This window comes from Cetorhinus maximus, unplaced genomic scaffold (genome assembly GCF_964194155.1).
Source record: "Cetorhinus maximus unplaced genomic scaffold, sCetMax3.hap1.1 HAP1_SCAFFOLD_787, whole genome shotgun sequence".
In the NCBI taxonomy this organism is placed as follows: domain Eukaryota; kingdom Metazoa; phylum Chordata; class Chondrichthyes; order Lamniformes; family Cetorhinidae; genus Cetorhinus; species Cetorhinus maximus.
In genome coordinates, this window is record NW_027596729.1 from 30502 (window position 1) to 38105 (window position 7604).

Consider the following 7604-nt stretch of genomic DNA (forward strand, 5'->3'; position numbering starts at 1 on the left):
TTATAGAGATAGGGAGGGTTCTAGGGGTCGGAGGTTGTTATTGATATAGGGAGGGTTGTAGGGACTGGAGGAGGTTACAGAGATAGGGAGTGTTGTAGGGGCTGGAGGAGGTTACAGAGATAGTGTGGTTTGAAGGGGCTGGAGGTGGTTACAGAGATAGAGAGGGTTGTAGGGACTGGAGGAGGTTATAGGGATAGTGAGGGTTGTAGGCACTGGAGGAGTTTACAGAGATAGGGAGGGTTGTAGGCACTGGAGGTGTTTACAGAGATAGGGAGGGTTGTAGTGGTCGGAGGTTGTTACAGAGATAGGGTGGGTTGTAGGGACTGGAGGAGGCTACAGAGTTCTTTGGTTCGTAGGGGTCGGAGGTTGTTACAGAGATAGCGAGGGTTGAAGGGACTGGAGGAGGTTACAGAGATAGGGAAGGTTGTAGGGATTGGAGGAGGGTACAGAGGTGGTGATAGCTGTATGGACTGGAGGAGTTTTCAGAGATAGGTAGGGTTGTAGGGGCTCTAGGGGGTTACATAGATAGGGAGGGTTGTAGGGTCTGGAGGAGGTTACAGAGATAGGGAGGGTTGTAGGGGCGGCGGAGGTTACCGAGATAGGGAATGTTGTAGGGGCTGGAGGAGGTTACAGAGATAGGGAAGGTTGTAGGGACTGGAGGAGGTAACAGAGATAGGGAGGGTTGTAGGGGCAGCGGAGGTTACAGAGATGGGGAAGGTTGTCGGGGCGGCGGAGGTTACAGTGATAGGGAAGGCTGTAGGGGCTGGAGGAGGTTACAGAGATAGGGAGTGTTGTAGGGGCTGGAGGAGGTTACAGAGATAGGGAGGGTTGTAGGGGCGGCGGTGTTTACGGAGATAGGGAGGGTTGTACGGACTGGAGCAGGTTACCGAGATTGGGAGCGTTGTAGGGACTGGAGGAGTTTACAGAGATAGTGACGGTTGTAGGGACTGGAGGAGGTTACAGAGATGGGGAGGGTTGTAGGGGCTGGAGGAGCTTACAGAGATGGGGAGGTTTGTAGGGGTCGGAGGCTGCTACAGAGATAGGGAGTGTTGTAGGCACTTGTGGAGGTTACAGAGTTGGGAGGGTCATAGGGGTCGGAGGTTGTTACAGAGATAGCGAGGGTTTGTCGGGACGAGGAGGTTACAGAGATAGGGAGGGTTGTAGGGGCTGGAGGAGGTTACAGAGATAGGGTAGGTTCTAGAGCCGGAGGAGGTTACAGAGATAGGGAGGGTTGTATGGGTTTCGAGGAGGTTACAGAGATCGGGAGGGTTGTAGGGACTGGAGGAGGTTACAGAGATCGGGAGGTTTGCAGGGACTGGAGGGGGTGACAGAGTTGTATCACGGTGGGATTGAGGTATCTCAAGTGGAACATTATGTCAAATTTGAATTTCATTGCTCTTTGCGTAATGACCATTTTGAAATGATTTGGAATGTTCATTCAGAAATGTTTCTCCAAAACTATAGTTTATTCATTAAATAATGATCATGAGAGCTGAAAGGAAGGCAGTTAATGTCTTCAGATTAACCCCTGTGATGTGAACAATGGGATTTGTTCACTGAGCAACACTCGGTGACACTGGGATGGGTGACTGGGATCCCGTGGGACTGGGATAGGGTCCTCAGCACTGGGATCAGGAGTCTGCGACATTCCTGGGATCAAATAGAACTGGGAATGTCCAAGAACATGGGGAGTAGAGTCATCAGGACGTTGGGATTCCAAACTTACATTTCAGGGTCAGTTTTCTGTTCCTGAGTTCCACCTCACATTGTGCACCCCCAGTCTGTGATTTTTCTCCCAAGGGGAGGTGACCAATATCCTGATGTGTTCTCCCAGCATGTGTACGAATGAAAAACATGTGATTCAAAGTGCTGTCCAGCTGCTCTGTGCTTACAAATCTCCAGCACAAGCTGAGTTTAGTTGAAGGCCCTTAATGCCTGAGCTTTAACCTTCTCACAGAAATGAAAGCAGTGAGTTACTGATCAGTGTTTCTTGTAAATCGAGCATCGCAGTGTAACCATGTGAAGCTTGGGATGTAATGTACCAGCAGGGAGGTTATATCTGTGGATAAATACTTTCAATCTCTTCCAGGTGACTCGTCTGTCCCAGTTTCTGGGTTCCTTGGGGAGCAGGTTGTGCTGCCCTGTACCTACAAAGGGAATGTCCCAGTCTCAGATTTACTGGCAGTCTGGGTTACAGCCAAGAGTGAAATTTTACACAAGTTCATCGCTGGGAACGACGATTTGACAGAACAAGATCCACGATTCAGAAACAGAACAAACCTGTTCAAAGATCAACTGGGACAAGGCAACTGGTCAGTTCTGATCTCTGACCTCAAGGAGACAGACCAGAACCAGTATATATGTCACATCTACAAGAGAATAGCTGCAGCTTTTGTAAGGGAGCAAACTGATATCATCCATCTTTCTGTAACAGGTGAGAGGTTTCTGTTTCTGACATTCTGTATTTAATCTCTGTATGGGTTCGGTAATTCAGTGGTTATGTTACTAGACTAGTAATACAGAGGCCTGGACTAACAATCCAGAGGATGAGAGTTCAAATCCCAGCATGGCACTTCCAGAATTTAAATTCAGTTTATTAAATAAAAATCTGGAAATATAAAGTTATTTGCAATAAAAGTGACCATGAAGCTGTTGGATTGTTGTAAAACCCCAACTGGTTGACGAATGTCCCTTTAGGGAAGGAAACCTGCTGTCCTTACCCAGTCTGGTCTCCGTGACTCCAGTCCCACAGTAACCTGGTTGGTTAAGCTGGCCGAGGAGGTCAGAGGGCAGATCAAAATGAATTGATATCAAACCATTGGAAAGAAATAATAGAATAAAACTAAATCATCACTGGCTTCATCCCAGGCATCGAAACAGGAAACAATACAGACAAATCCAGGCCAGTCGACATTGCAAAGTCCCCTCACTAACATCTGGGGACTGGTGTCCAAGTTGGGAAAGCTGTCTGGCAGAGTCATACTCACAGAATTAACCCTGAATCCCAGTCTCCTCTATCACCGTCCCTGGGTATATTCTGTCCCACTGGCAGGACAGACCCACCAGAGTTGTGGCATACAGTCCGGAGGGAGTAGTCCCGGGAATCCTCAACATTGACTCTGAACCCCATGAAGTCTCACAGCTTCAGGTCAAACATGGACCTGGAAACCTTTTGCTGATTATCACCTACTGCCCTCCCTCAGCTGATGAATCAGTACTCCTCCATGTTGAACACCACTTGGAGGAAGCAGTGAGAGTGGCTCGGACACTGAATGTGCTGAGTGGAGACAACACTGTCCATCACCAAGGGTGGGTCAGTAATACCATCACTGACCAAGCTGATGGAGCCCTGAAGGACAGAGCTGTCAAACTGGGTGATGGAAGGAGTTAATGGAGCTATCAAGCTGCACTCACTCTCCAGCAAAAAGCTCCATCTGTCTCCAGATTTTGGGGTGCAGGAGGTGGGGCATATCACACCTCTCAGGCAGCCTTTACAAGACCCAGTGCACTTACTGTGAAAGTGTATCCCAGTAGACCCAGGATCCTGGGGGGATTCCCTCCACAGGGGGATGTAGGCTGCTGGGAATGATCCTGCTCAGGGTAACTCTGGAAAACTTCCATTCTACCCCCCACAGTTAATGCAATCCTGTTGGATTTTTCACTCTGCCGACCATGCTCCCGACCTTTTCCAATCATATTGACCTGAGTCTCGTTCCTCCCAGGATGTGTTTCCCTAAAGCCTGTTAGAGTCTTTGAACATTTCTGCAGTTTGTTTCACACGCAATACTAAACACATGATGTTTTCTTTAGAGCGAGTTCGTACACCTGTACCGAACACACCTGTACCGAGTACACCTGTACCGAGTACACCTGTACCGAACACACCTGTACCGAACACACCTGTACTGAACACACCTGTACTGAACACACCTGTACCGAGTCCACCTGTCCCAAACACACCTGTACCGAACACACCTGTACCGAACACACCTGTACCGAGTACACCTGTACTGAGTACACCTGTACCGAACACACCTGTACCGAACACACCTGTACCGAGTACACCTGTACCGAACACACCTGTACCAAACACACCTGTACCGAGTACATCTGTACCGAACACACCTGTACTGAACACACCTGTACCAAGCACACCTGTACCAGGTAAATCTGTTTCTAAACTGCTGCATGTGTTTTCAGCTCTTACATTTGATCATGCTGGATAGACAGGTAGTAACATTGGAAGGTTTGAAATGCTGTGTGATATTTCACCATAGAATGAGTCTGTGAGAATGAGCCCCTTCCAGTCCCTTCCTCCCCATTGCAGTGTTCAGTTTGTTCCCAGGAACAGGAGTCACTCATTCAGACACTGGAGTCTGTGCGGTTCCCTCTCCAACAATCTGCTGCTGTTCACGACTGGTCCTGTAAATCCGTGTGATCCTGGATCCACACAGAAAACAGTTAAAACCGTTTAACTGTCTCAATTCCCACTCCATAAATACTCAGTGCGTAAATCCTAGTGTTCCCAGAAAACACCACATCCCTACTGTGGGAGTGCTGCACTGTCTGAGGCTCAGTACTGAGGGAGTGCTGCACTGTCTGAGGCTCAGTACTGAGGGAGCGCTGCACTGTCTGAGCCTCAGTACTGAGGGAGCGCTGCACTGTCTGAGGCTCAGTACTGAGGGAGCGCTGCACTGTTGGAGGGTCAGTACTGAGGGAGCGCTGCACTGTCGGATGGTCGGTATTGGAGGAGGAGGGGAGGGGTGGGGTGAAGTGACCAAATGTACCATGTGGGGAAGATTTGGCGGTGCTGTGGTTCTCTTACCAGACTAAGGCTCCGGAGAATGAGAGTTCAAATCCCAACATAGCACTTAAAGAATTTAAATTGAGTTTATTAAATAAAAATCTGGAAATTTGAAGTTAGTTGCAATAAAAGTGACCGTGAAGCTATTGGATTGTTGTAAAACCCCAATTGGTTCATTGATGTCTCTTTAGGGATGGAAACCCTGCCATCCTTACCCAGTCTGGCCGAGATGTGACTCCAGATGTGGGGGTACTGCGCTGGCGCTCTCCCCTGATTTTCCAATCAAAAATAAAACTTAATTTCTACTTCACCCGACCTGTACGTTACAGCTTTCCTCTGAAGACACTGAACCACACTTTTCCCTGTCATTTTTGATTGACCTGCTCTCTTGCTGAATCCCTGATGATTTCCCCTCCGCTTGTGTAGTAGCGTCCATCCGCCAGCAGAGGGTGGGGTTGTATCACTTTAACCACAAGATCGAGAAACGGGTTTGAGGAAGAGACACTTTGTCCCTTTTTAAATTCATTCACCCAGAGACAAATGATCTCTCGCTGCATCAGCCAGCGGCTTCTGAAATGACTTTATCACTCGCAAGGCCAAATCAGTTCTTCAAATTTTGTTTTCTCCCTGTAATTATCCTTCCCTTTGATAATTCATCCAATTTCCTTTTGAAAGTTAATTTTGACAGCAGCAGCTGATTCACAGAATGTGTGAGGGGGGAGTACAGGATAATGTACCTGTACAGATATCACAGTATCTTTACAGTGCAGAAAGAGGTCATTTGGCCCATTGTGTCTGCACTGGCACTCTGACAGAGCAATCTGCCTAGTCTCAGTCCACTGCCTTATCCCCGTAACCTTGCACATTCACTCTTTTCAGGGAGCAATCTTATTCCCTTTAGAATACCTGGATCGAACCTGCCTCCACCACCCTCTCAGGGAGTTTGTTCCAGACTCCAACCACCCTCTGGGTGAAAAAATCTTTCCCCATATCACATTTACTCCTTTTACCAATTATTTTGTATCTGTACCCTCTAGTTCTTGATGTTCTCCTGGGTGGGAACAGTTTCTCACTATTTACCCTGTCCTTACCCCTCAGGATCTCGAATTCCTCTATCAAGTCTCCTCTCAGCCTTCTTTTCTCCAAGGAAATCAGTCCCAACCTCTCCAATGTATCGTCATAGCTACAGTTCATCATCCCAGGAATTATCCTTGTGAATCTCCTCTGTATTCTCTCCAATACCTTCCCATCCTTCCTCAAGTATGGCACCCAGAACTGGACGCAGTACTCCAGATGAGGCCTAACTAGTGTCTTATTTGTTTAACATGACCTCCTTACTCTTGTACTCAATGCACCTATTAATAAACCCTAAGATACTATATGCTTTATTAACTGCACTCTGGACATGCCCAGTCATCTTCAATGACCAATGTACATATGCACCGAGGTCCCTCTGATCCTGCACCTTCTTTAGAAGATCTCCCTTTATTGTATACTGTCAGTTGTTCACCGATCAACTGGAACAAGGCAACTGGTCAGTTCTAATCTCTGACCTCAGGAAGTCAGACCAGAACCAGGATCAGTGTCAGATTTACAAGAGAACAGGTGCAGGGTTACACTGGGAGCACACTGATCACATCCATCTCTCTGTAAGAGGTGAGAGGTTTCTGTTTCAGGTGTTCTGTATTTAATCTCTGAGTTATGGGTTTGGTAGTGCAGTGATTATGTTACTAGACAAGTGATCCAGAGGCCTGGACTAATCACCCAGACAATGTGAATTCAGACCCTCTATGGGGAACTTCAATTAATAATGAATTTAAATTTAAAATCTGGGAAATATAAAGTTGGTCCCAATAAAAGTGACCCTGAAGCTGTTGGATTGTTGTAAAACCCCAACTGGTTCACAAATGTCCCTTTAGGGAAGGAAACCTGCCGTCCTTACCCAGTCTGGTCTCCATGTGACTCCAGTCCCACATTAACCTGGTTGACTTTTAACTGTCCCCTGACTTACTCGGCCAATTCAATCAGTTTGTATCAAACCATGAGACAGAAAAAACAGACTAAAACTGAACGGATCACTGGTTGTGACCCAGTTATCGAATCAGGAAACAACAAAGACACACCCAGCCCCGTCAACTCTGCAAAGTCCCTTCACTAACATCTGGGGACTAGTGTCCAAGTTGGGAGAGCTGTGTGATATAGTCATACTCACATAATCAACCCTACATCTCAGACTCCTCTATCACCATCCCTGGGCATGTCCTGTCCCACCAGCAGGACAGACCCAACAGAGGTGTGGGCACAGTGGTATACAGTCGGGAGGGAGTGACCCCGGGAATCGTCAACATTGAATTCAGTGGAGAATCATATTGATCTGGGTGCAAACAGGTGACCCATCCAACCTCATGGCATTCCCAGCCAAAGAAGAAGTTATTTTTTGAAATTCCTCTTCTCTGTTTCAGCAGGTTGTTGGCTTTAATCAAAGGGGGGCTGCTGCTGGTCAGTGTCCAGTTATCTCTATTGGAAAGCATGTATCGATCACATTGTGGTACAGTGTGTGCATGCACGGAGCTGTGGGGTGGCCTGGTGTGTGTGTGATTATTGGTATCTAACCTCCCACATCCCTCCAGGACTAGAATTAACCAGGGATCTGTTTGTACTGGGGTTGGTTCTGAAACACTAGGTGCTGAAGGTCTCTGCTGTTAGTTTTGTTAGTGTGTCCCAGTCTGTTATTGTCTTAATTCTGTCTCTAGGTCCTGTACTTTGTACAGGAGCACGGCCTGGATTTGGATTTGGAATT